Source organism: Hyaena hyaena, unplaced genomic scaffold (genome assembly GCF_003009895.1).
Source record: "Hyaena hyaena isolate Hyena2069 unplaced genomic scaffold, ASM300989v1 scaffold_38, whole genome shotgun sequence".
Taxonomy (NCBI): domain Eukaryota; kingdom Metazoa; phylum Chordata; class Mammalia; order Carnivora; family Hyaenidae; genus Hyaena; species Hyaena hyaena.
The window spans coordinates 3,086,139-3,096,359 of record NW_024080670.1 but is presented as its reverse complement, the minus strand read 5'-3'; positions in this window follow the sequence as shown (position 1 = coordinate 3,096,359).

The following is a 10,221-nucleotide window of genomic DNA, read 5'->3' as shown; positions in this document are numbered from 1 at the left end:
GGGGGGGGGGGGGGGGGGAGGTCAGAGAGAGGGAGACACAGAATCTGAAGCAGACTCCAGACTCTGAGCTGTCAGCACAGAGCCCGATGCGGGGCTTGAACCCACAAACCATGAGATCATGACCTGAGCCGAAGTCAGACGCTTAACTGGCTGAGCCCCCCAGGCACCCCACCGGGACTTCTCATCCCCGTAATTCTCGAATAAACTTCATGATTCAGACCCCTCGGAGTCAGGTGTTCTGTTACCGGTAGCATCGAACACATTCACATGCACCCCTATTCTCCCACCAAAACCATCAGGAACTCTCCATCCCGTTTAGCACAAGGACCGAAAGCCTTAGCCTGATGCACAAAGCCCATGCCTAACCTTTCCGACCGTGCCTCAACTCCCTCTTCGTCTTTGCTCACTCTCTTCCCACCACACTGACCTTGAGATTTTCCCTCTGACTTACCAGGCTTGTCACTTTCTGGGGGCTTTTGCGCACGCTGCCTCCCTGGGCCCCCCAGCATCACCTGGCTGAGACCGAAAGGTCTTGGTTTGTATGGCCCGCCTCGTCTTTTCCCTTATGGTCTTCCTCTCATTTGCGGCTCCGTGTTTATTTATGCCCTCACTCGCCACGTCTCCTCCACCAGAACGAGAACTTGATCACAGCTGACTTTACGTCTGCTTTTTCCCACCGCTGCGCCGGCACCAGTGCTGTGGAGCCCAGAGCGAGTGCGCACTTGTGTTATTTTGAATGAATGGACTGTCTGTGGATCCCTATTTCACTGTTTCCTCTGCTGGACTCAAAGGACACCTTGGGGAACACTTCCCCCAGCCAGGAGGGGTCCTTCTTCCCTGGCCAGTCCCTTACGTATCTGTTAGCACTCGATTCATTTGTTTACAAGTCTGCCACAGACACACACACACACAAACACACACACACACAGAGCTGTATGCATCTGTGGCCATATATAACAAATACCCCCCAAACCCACAGTAGCTGAAAACAATAAACATTTATTATCTCACTGTTTTGGGGGGTCAGAAATTTGGGAGCAGCCTAGCTGGGTGGTTTTGGCCTGCAGTCTCTTAGAGGATTGCAGTCAGGTGTCAGCAGAGCCTGGGGCCATCGAAGGCTTGACGAGCCTAGAGAAGTTCCGTCCAACAGGGTTCAAGGGCGGGCCTGGCAAGCCCCTGGCCTTGTTCAAGGCTGCCCGAGTGTCCTCCTAGCATGGCGGCTGGCTTCGTCCAGAGCGAGGGATCCAAGGGAGCAAGGCGGAGGCCGCAGTCAGCACCCTCTGTGACTCCGCCTTGGAAGTCACCTACTGTCACATACGGTCAGCTCCGGTCTACTTTATTGGTCGTGAAACAAAGGCGTGAATACCCAGAGGGGCCATCTTGGAAGCCTTCAGCTCCTTGAGAGCAAGCCTTGCCTTATCTCCGTGGGTTTCCCCAGGCCCCTGAACTGCCCTGGGGTGGGGTCAGGGGGGTTGGAGTCCAGGCTCAACAAGAATTTGTTGGAAGAACTCATGAATGAATACGGTACCTTGTAATAAGGAGTAGAGTGTCTTATAATAATGGCACCTACGTCTACATCTTAGGGCCATTGGACGTGGGATGAGGTATGACATCCCGAGCCCAAGGAAAGGGGCCCTGCGCCAACTCCTGTTATTCCCCAAGGAACTGCCCAATTGAATCTGGTGCCCAGAGAATGCGATTCATGTCAACCCATTAGTCCAGCGCCAGTGAGCTGGGTTTATGGAAGGCCAGTGATGGCTGGGGATGGGGGGGAGGGGCGGGGGTGGGTGATAACTCCCAACCCTCTAGGTGCTGATGAGAAAGGGTCTAACGATGAAAGGTTTTACGGTGACTCCGTGGAAGGAACGAATCAATGGACAGATGAATGAGGCACCATCAGAATTCCCAGCTCAGCAATGACATTCTGTCTCCACGGCATCTCCTGGTCCCAGACAAGTCCTGGGAAACAGGGTGCCGGGCAGAGCTGCGACAGCCAAGCCCGGGGAGGAGGGGGGGCCAGAGTGCCAGGAAAAACGCATTCTCTGGGTCAGAGGGAAGTGTCGGAAAACGTGGACGGTGTCCAACAGCCCCTGTGTCACTTGCTGGGACTGTCCTCGGACCCAGACATCTTATTGATGTCAGCGGTCAACTGAAGGGTGATCTTCTGGGCGGGGACCGCTCCATGGAAGCTGCCCAGACTCAGTTCATCCCTCCCTTGCTTTAAGCAAACCAGGTTTCGGGAAGTCTCTGGGATTAGAGTTAAGGTAAAGATACTTCTCAGGCTTAGTGACTGCCCGGTGCCTTCCTCGGCTCGAAGAGGCACTTGCCTGCTGTTGTTTTGGGGAGCGAGTGGACGTTGCTCAAAGCAGCCTCTTATTTCTGTCTTCGCATTGGCCTTGAGCAGAACGTGTCTGCACTAAGCCGGTGATCAGTAACTATCAGGGCCCTGGAAACGTCTCCCCATGGGAGGAGTGGGGCTGAGCCACAGCGCAGGACCCCAGACAAACTGCCCAGCCTCCCTGGGCCTCAGTTTCCTCACTGGAAAAGTAGGGGCGGCGACCACAGCGTGTCTGGGGCTGGGAGGGCGCGGGGTGGCAGGCGCTCAGGCCAGCACAAGCACACATCAGACGCCCCAGACAGCGGTGATGGATGTCACCGGGCGCTGCGTTAACTAACTGACCCAGAGCCGCAAAGCCCTGGTGGGTGGCGGAGACGCACCCTCCCCGCCCCAGAAGCAGCCACGCGTCTTTGACACGGGCCCCATCTGTATGTCTGGAGGGGACCCTCGGGTGTGGGGCGGATCAATTACACTGTGGTGTGAGGCCTCTGCGTTTTCTGAGCTCTTCATCGGGAGTTTATTGCTTTGATAATGGGGGGGTGGAACCCCAGAAGACTAAACAAACATGGGGATGAAAGAGAAAGTGGAGAGCAGGCCATGGCACGTGCTATCATGGCCGACAGACAGAATCCTCGTGATGAGGGCGGTTTTAGATGGTGCCAGGGGAGAGAAGGCCTCCCCGGGGCGGGGCGGGGGCGTGTCCAGAGGTTCGCAGCCAAGAGTCTGGATCAGAGTCCGGGCTGGACTGACGGGCAACAGAGCTTGCTGGGGGACCGTGGGGAGAAAGTTAGCCTCCCTGCGCCTCAGTCTCCCCTTCTGTAAAATGGGCATGATGGGGGTCACAGCTCCTCTGCCTCTCAGGGAGCTCATGCGGATGAAAGGAACAACCCCAGGGCTTGGAGCAGAGCCTGGAGCCGTGGGCTCTATATTCTTATATTCGTGAGTAGACGTCCTGCTCGCCCATGGGTGAGCCTCAAGAGCCCGTAGGCCCCCTGTTTGTGGAAGCAGGCCTATGGCTCAAGGCAGGGGGCCTCCCCTTCTCTACCCTCCCCCTGCGCCCTCACCCCTCACCCCCCCCCCCCACCCGCCGCCTTGTCCCAGGGAAGGCATGCCAAACAGAACATTAACCCCACTGCCCTGCCTCCCTGCTCTGGTGGTGGCCCGAGGCGCCTTCTCGCAGGTGGGGTGACTGGCACTTTCTAAGCCTCTGCTTAAGATTTCCCACTAACAGGCTGGGGAAAGCTTTTAGGGGGGGTCTGAAGACTCCAGAGAGCCCTGACCTGGGAGCGAGGGGCTAACGGTGCTGGGGCCTGTCCCCTCCCAGGGGCCCTGTCCTCGCCTGAGCACAGTCAGCCGGACCTGCAGCTGGTTTCGCCAGTACAGAAGCCCCTTTGGGGTCCCCCTTCCACCAGGTTAGCTCAGACCAAGTGGCACCAGCGTGAGGGGTCCCCTGGGCACTCCAGCCTCTGTGCATACCCATGGCACCCACGGTGGGCGGCTGCTGGGGCCGCACAGAGAGGCGCAGGGTTCCACGCACTCAGGTACCATCTGAGCCCCCAAACAGCGGAGCTGGTCTGAGCCCCAGTTTCCTCCTCTGTCCTGGGGGACGGTGCTTCCTCCCTGCCCTCGAGGGTCTGAAAGTCCGAGACATCAGCGTCAAACCTCTGTAGCCCAGAGCTCAGTGATGCCTCTGCTTCCCCAGGGGACACGGGCCGGTGGGGACAGGACTCCCTCGGCAGCGCCAGAACTCTGAGCCTCCTTTCTGCGCGCCGATGCCTCCGGTAAGGGTGTGGGTCTCCTCTGTGTACAGATTGGCCTGGAAACCTGCTGTCACAGCTGTGGGGAGGCAGGACAAGCGTGGGACCCCAAAAGTGTGGGCCGGGGGTAACGGGGAGACAGGCGCGAAGGCCGCCTGGATCTCGGGTCTCCACTTCCGCTGCAGGTGGAATTTCTTCCCCATCCGTGAAGCCGCAGCTCTATACTTAGGCCTTCAAGTGATGGCGTCGGGCCCACCCAGAATATTGGGAACCGTCTTACTCCTCGGCAACCGATCACGGGCTGTAATCCCATCTACCTGGAATGCGTCCAGTGACCTTGAGGAACTAGGGGCTACAGCCTCACTGTGCTGACCCTGACATCACTCTGTCTCTGTCACCGTCCTCTGTCGGAGGTTTCTAGCTCCTTCTGGAGGGGGGGCTGGACCCTCGGCCCTCAGCCCTGGCTCCTCCTCTGGCCTTGCTTGTGAAATCCCCGTAAGCAGCCCGAGCCAGCCCCAGCCCCCCACCGTGAGCCCCCAGCTCGCCTCGCTGCCCTCAGGGGGATGCCGGTCTCCTGCGGGAGTGAGCAGAGCCCGGATCGCCGGTCCGCCGGGTGCCTCGGTTTTGCTGGCCCCGCGGCCGTGCCCTGGGCCCGATGCCCTGGTTCAGGGGTGGCTCTGGGCTGCAGGAAGCCAGCCCCGTGGCTGTTTTGTTTCGATTGCACAATCCTGGCTCAGGAGGCCGGAGCGGACATCTGCTGTTTGGGTCGGCCGGGCACCCACGCCCCTCTTCCTGGCAAAAGGCCCCTATAGTCGCCTCACGGGGAATTCCCCTCGTGGGCGAGCGCAGCCTGGGGAGTGGGCTGTCGGTCCGGACGCCCCTGTCCCTCCTTGCCAACGGGCGGGCCCGTAGCCTGGGCCAGGCCATTAGCCCTCCCTCCTTGAGGACGGGGGGCTCACTCCTCAGCCTGATGGCCAGTCCCTGAGTCTCCCCTGATTGTACGTCCTCATGGGGCCTGCCTGCCTCTCCCGTGTTTCTTTCCGTTCTTAGCGCCTCCTCAGTCTGGGAATGGAGCCCTTTTTCTGCTCAAGGCAAACCCAGCCCGCTTCTGTCGCTCACAACCATAGAAACCTGATGGACTGCGATCAAATGGCCCTGCCCCAACTCTCTGTGTGACCCAGGACAAGACGGCCCTGCGCTGAGCCTCAGTTTCTCCACCTGCCCATCCAAGCTGGCCTCCAGCGGACCCCATGGCTGCCGTGGCCACTGTCAGAGATCTGCTGAGGCCTTCTCTGCTGTGACCCTGGGCCCTCGGGGTGGAGGGGGGGGCGCACTTGAGGTAGGGGAGATGGTAGCTGGGGGAATCCGTGGTTCTACCTCCTGCTGTGCAGAGTAAGGCCAGAAGGCTCAATGTATCTGGCCCCAGGGACCTGCGAAGTCCCAAATACAGTCAGCTTTGCATAGCAAAGTCACTGCTTTACTACCAGAGTGGTGGTCTCTCTTTAGGCCATGAGGTCTCAGAGTTTTGAGAATCTGGTAAAAGCTTTGAAATTTTTTTTTAACGTTTATTTTTGAGAGAGAGACAGAGCGCAAGCAGGGGAGGGGCAGGGGGGGAGACACAGAATCGGAAGCCGACTCAAGGCTCTGAGCTGTCAGCGCAGAGCCTGACACGCGGCTTGAACTCACAGACCGTGAGATCGTGACCTGAGCCAAAGTCGGTCGCTGAACCGACTGAGCCACCCAGGCGCCCCGAGAATCCGGTGAAAGCTTTGAATGTTCCCCCTAGACCAGAAAAATCTCTCCGTCTATGTCTCTTCTCTTTCTCTCTCTCCGTCTTGGTCTCCATCTGTCTCATAAACACACACACACACACACACACACACACACACACACGTTTTAATGCAGTTTCCAGAAGAGGGCTAGGAACAGCCTTCAAATGTCTATCCTGACCTTCAGAAGAACAGCCTCTGGATTTATAGGACAAATAACCAGCTCTGGCACAAGTCACTGGCTGAGCCCTACAACCGGGTGCTCTGTGAGCACCGGTTCATCCCCCTAAACAGCACAGAATCTGCGGTGGGGACTGCTGTTTTTCCACCAAACCCGGTTCATGATTTTCCTCTTGGGCATGTGGCTGGACTACATTTCCCAGCCTCCCTTGCGGTCAGCCATGGCCACATGACTAAGCTCTGGCCAATAGCAGGTGAGTTGAAGTACTGCGCTCCCACCACATGCAATCCCTCCCATTCCATTCTCCACACTCTCTCTTCCCTCTTCCACAAGATTATTGTGGAAGAGGCTAACTAAGGTCCTAGAAAATGATGAGACACAAGAGGAAGGCGCCTGGTCCCCTGAGCGAGCAGAGGTTTTTCTCAGAAGCAAGAAAAAACTTTTTTGGGAGCTGTTTGTTTTATCTGTTAGCTCATCCTAATACATCATTTTTATTCTCATCCAGAGGACCTTCTTTTCATTTTACTTATTTGTGAGAGAGAGCTCGTAAGCCAGGGAGAGGGGCAGAGAGAGAGAGAGAGAGAGGGAGGAGGGGAGAGAGAATCTTAGGCAGGCTCCACGCTCAGCACAGAGCCTGACATGGGGCTCGTTCCCACAACCCTGGGATCATGACCTGAGCGGAAATCCAGAGTCGGAGGCTCAACCCACTGGGCCACCCGGGGGCCTCTTCTCTTCCATCTGAAATTTCCTTTAACATCACAAGCTTCTCCACTGCCTTCGGCCTGGAATCCGCGAGGCTGGACAGTACCCACGACTGGCCCTGTGCCTTGCACTCCCCTGAACTCAGCATCCTCTCCAGGACCCCGACTCACCGCCCGTGAGGGCTTCACCCCTTGCCCTCAGGCCCCTCTCCCCCTGCCTCGCTCCTGTCATGATGTCAGTGGTCTGCGATCTTCTTGTTCCATCCACGGGCCTCCATTCCTTTGGCCACTGTCTGGGACCAAAGACCAGGGTTCGGAGCCCACTGCATCTGTTTTTCTCCCTGACAAGTGACTTTTTTTTTTTTAACGTTTATTTATTTTTGAGACAGAGAGAGACAGAGTATGAGCAGGGGAGGGTCAGAGAGAGAGGGAGACACAGAATCCGAAACAGGCTCCAGGCTCTGAGCTGTCAGCACAGAGCCCGACGCGGGGCTCGAACCCACAGACCGCGAGATCGTGACCTGAGCCGAAGTCGGCCGCTGAACCGACTGAGCCACCCAGGCGCCCCGACAAGTGACTCTTTGAAGGCAGGGCCCGGCTGCTTTGCTGCTGAATTTCCTGATGCCCAGCAGAGGACGAGCACACAGGGGGTCCGTCCGCAATGCTGCGGTCTCTGCAATTCATGGCCTGAGAAGGCCGTTCCCGGAATCCCATTCTCCTGGAGCACCTGGATTCCGGAGGCACTGGCTGGACTCCACCTACAACTCACTGCCTATATGGACCAGAGCAAGCTTCCAGGAAGGTGAAGGCCAGGAATCTGGGCACACTTCCCAAGCACAAAGTGCGCCCCCAGCCCCGGCCTGGGCCCCTACATGCTGGGAGGGAGACTGAGAGACAGGTCAGGGCCCATCGCATCCCCACTGCGGGCAACCCTTTCCACCCTGGCCCCATCTTTTTAGTACTTTCGTGGGCCTGCCTCCAAACTACCGCAGCCCTTGGTTACCTTTCTGATCACAAGAGCAGCTTTAATCCCAGAGACGGGATGAATGCCATACTATCTCCATTTACAGAGGAGGAAGCTGATGTTCTGTGAGCCACTGCCCCAGCCCCAGCAGCGAAAGCCTGGCAGGGGCTGGCCAGGTGGGTGCATGGTGAGGGCAGCCCAGCAGGGGAGAGGAAGCTTCGGGAAGAAGGGGAAGTTCACCCCCCCCAAGGGGACCCCTGGGCAGCTCCCACGCTTGCCTGCGCTCTGGTGCCCCTCTCCTACTTCTTTCCTTCCCTGGGGTCCTTGCCTTCGGCCCCCATCACCAGCCAGTCTGACCCCACCCCTCTCCCTCTCTGGTTCTGCCACCATCGTCAGCGGCTGCCATGGGCCCGGCTGTTCGGTTTCTCGTGAGCAGGCCCAGCGAGCGATGCTTCTCCGAGGTTGTGTGCTCACTTTGCAAAACAGCAGAAATTTATAGCCCAAGTAATTGATCACGGTGCTGCTGCCTCCCCTCCATCTCTCTCGGGCTCCTAATTCCCTTCTCCCGCTCTCCTTTCTCTTTTTTCTCGGCGCGCCATCTGTGGTGTCAGAGAAAAGGAAGCCAAGGTGGGGGGGTGGTGGCGGATTCTAGTCCCAGTTCTGCCAATTATGAGTCACATGAACCTCAGTTTCCCCATCCGCACAACAGTGACGCTAATAATACCTGCTCACAAGTGCACAGGGCCCCACGCACGCTAGCACCGTGAGGAGCGCCCTACAGTGTGACTTTACTCCCCAGAGCAATCCTGTGAGGTGGCGGGGGGGGGGGGGTCCTCCCCTCGCCCTCCCGGATGGAGATGCTGGGGCCCAGAGAGCTTGGGGCATTCGCTCAGACTCACAGAGCTGAGAAATGGCAGCCTGGGGCTTGAACTTGAGGGATTGTGCCCCAAAGCCCAAACCACTAGGCTTCCCCTCCCCGGAGACCAATCAGAGCAGAGGTGACCCTCCCCAGGCCCCCTGACCCCCTCATCACTGCATCCTAAGGTTAACTAGGGGGAAGGAAGGGAGGTCCTTGGGACAAGGGGAGTGTTCAGCAAATTGCAGAGCGCCAGGACTCGAAAAGGAAACATCATAATCCTTGACATCCCTCTGTAGCAATGGCCCCTCCCCTGGATCAGGGCCCCTGACTGTTGGGGAGACTCTGGGACCTAAGAGCTCACCTGGCCCTCAGATTCCCTGTCTCCTTCCAGAGACCCCCTGTGAACAGGAGCCTCCTGCTGGCCGGCCTACAATTGCCAGCCTCCTGGTGCTTCCAGGGAGGTCCGTAGAACTTTCCAGAGCGGCCCACAAATAGGCTCTGAAGAGCACTGCACTTGCCCTTCAGCTGGCCGAGGAAGAACGCGGGCCTAGGAGAGGTGGCCCACGTTCCCCTCCCCCCCCCATCCTCCCCCTGCATGAGCCCTCGCTGTAAAGCCGCCGCATTGACTCCCATTCCAGTGCTCCCGGGCTGGCAGCGATTCTTGCCACCATCACCAGCAAACGCCCCCCCCGCCCCTCCGTTCTGTTCAGTTCTGGGAGAAAAGCATTTCCAGGGGGCTTGAGCTTGTCTCTTCCCTCCCACTCCCCTCTCTCCCTCCTTCTCGGTCTGGCTGCGTCTCTCTGCCTCTCTGCTAGCCCCCAGCCTGCGGGGAAGAACTTGCTTTCTTCCGTGCAAGGCCACAGGCCAAGTGCAGCGCCTCTCCTGCTCCCCCAGCTTCCGAGGGCGCCTGTGCGCCCAGCACCGGGCCTCCTCCTTCCCCATCGCAGCCCGGGGTCCGCAGCTGGGGGGGGGCGGGTGCAGCCGGTGTGTTTTGTCGCCCCCCCCCCTTTCTCAGAGGACAGGAGGGTCCGGCCCCTGCGGCTTCCTGCTCCCGCCCGGCTGGCGGAGATGAGAGCCGGCTGCAGAGCTGGGAGCCAGGCAGCAACACGCAGAACAAACAGAATTTTTTTTTGCAACTAGAGGGGGAAGCACAGAGCTAAAAATAAAACGAAAAGATCAGTATCTGTCAGTCTGACAGCTGATTGGCTGCTCGGAGATGCATATAATTACCAGCAACCGGCGCTGGGTAGGCAAAGCCGGGAGAAACTGCTCAGATGAGGTTAGGATTTAACCTTTAAATTCTGGAGCCCCCGGAAGCCGAGGGGAGGACGGCGGGCGTCGCTGCTCATGAGGCTGGGGGGCCGGGCGGGGGGCGCGGGGGGGGGGCGCCGAATCCGGGGTCGGTCCCCGGGGCTCCCCCGGGAAGGCCCTGGGAGCCCTCCGCCCCCGGCTGCCTCCTCCATCGGACCGGGAGTGCATCTGATTGGGCGGCCTGGAGGCAGTGGCCCTTCTCCCCGCCCAGCTCGGGGTGGTGTTTTTCCGGGAAGCCGGGGTCTCACCCCGGAGTGATCGAGGGGGCTGCCTAGGGCCCTGGGCCCCTCCCAGCCTGGCCTCCCGTGGAGGCCCACCCGGTCCCCACCCACATTCCTCAG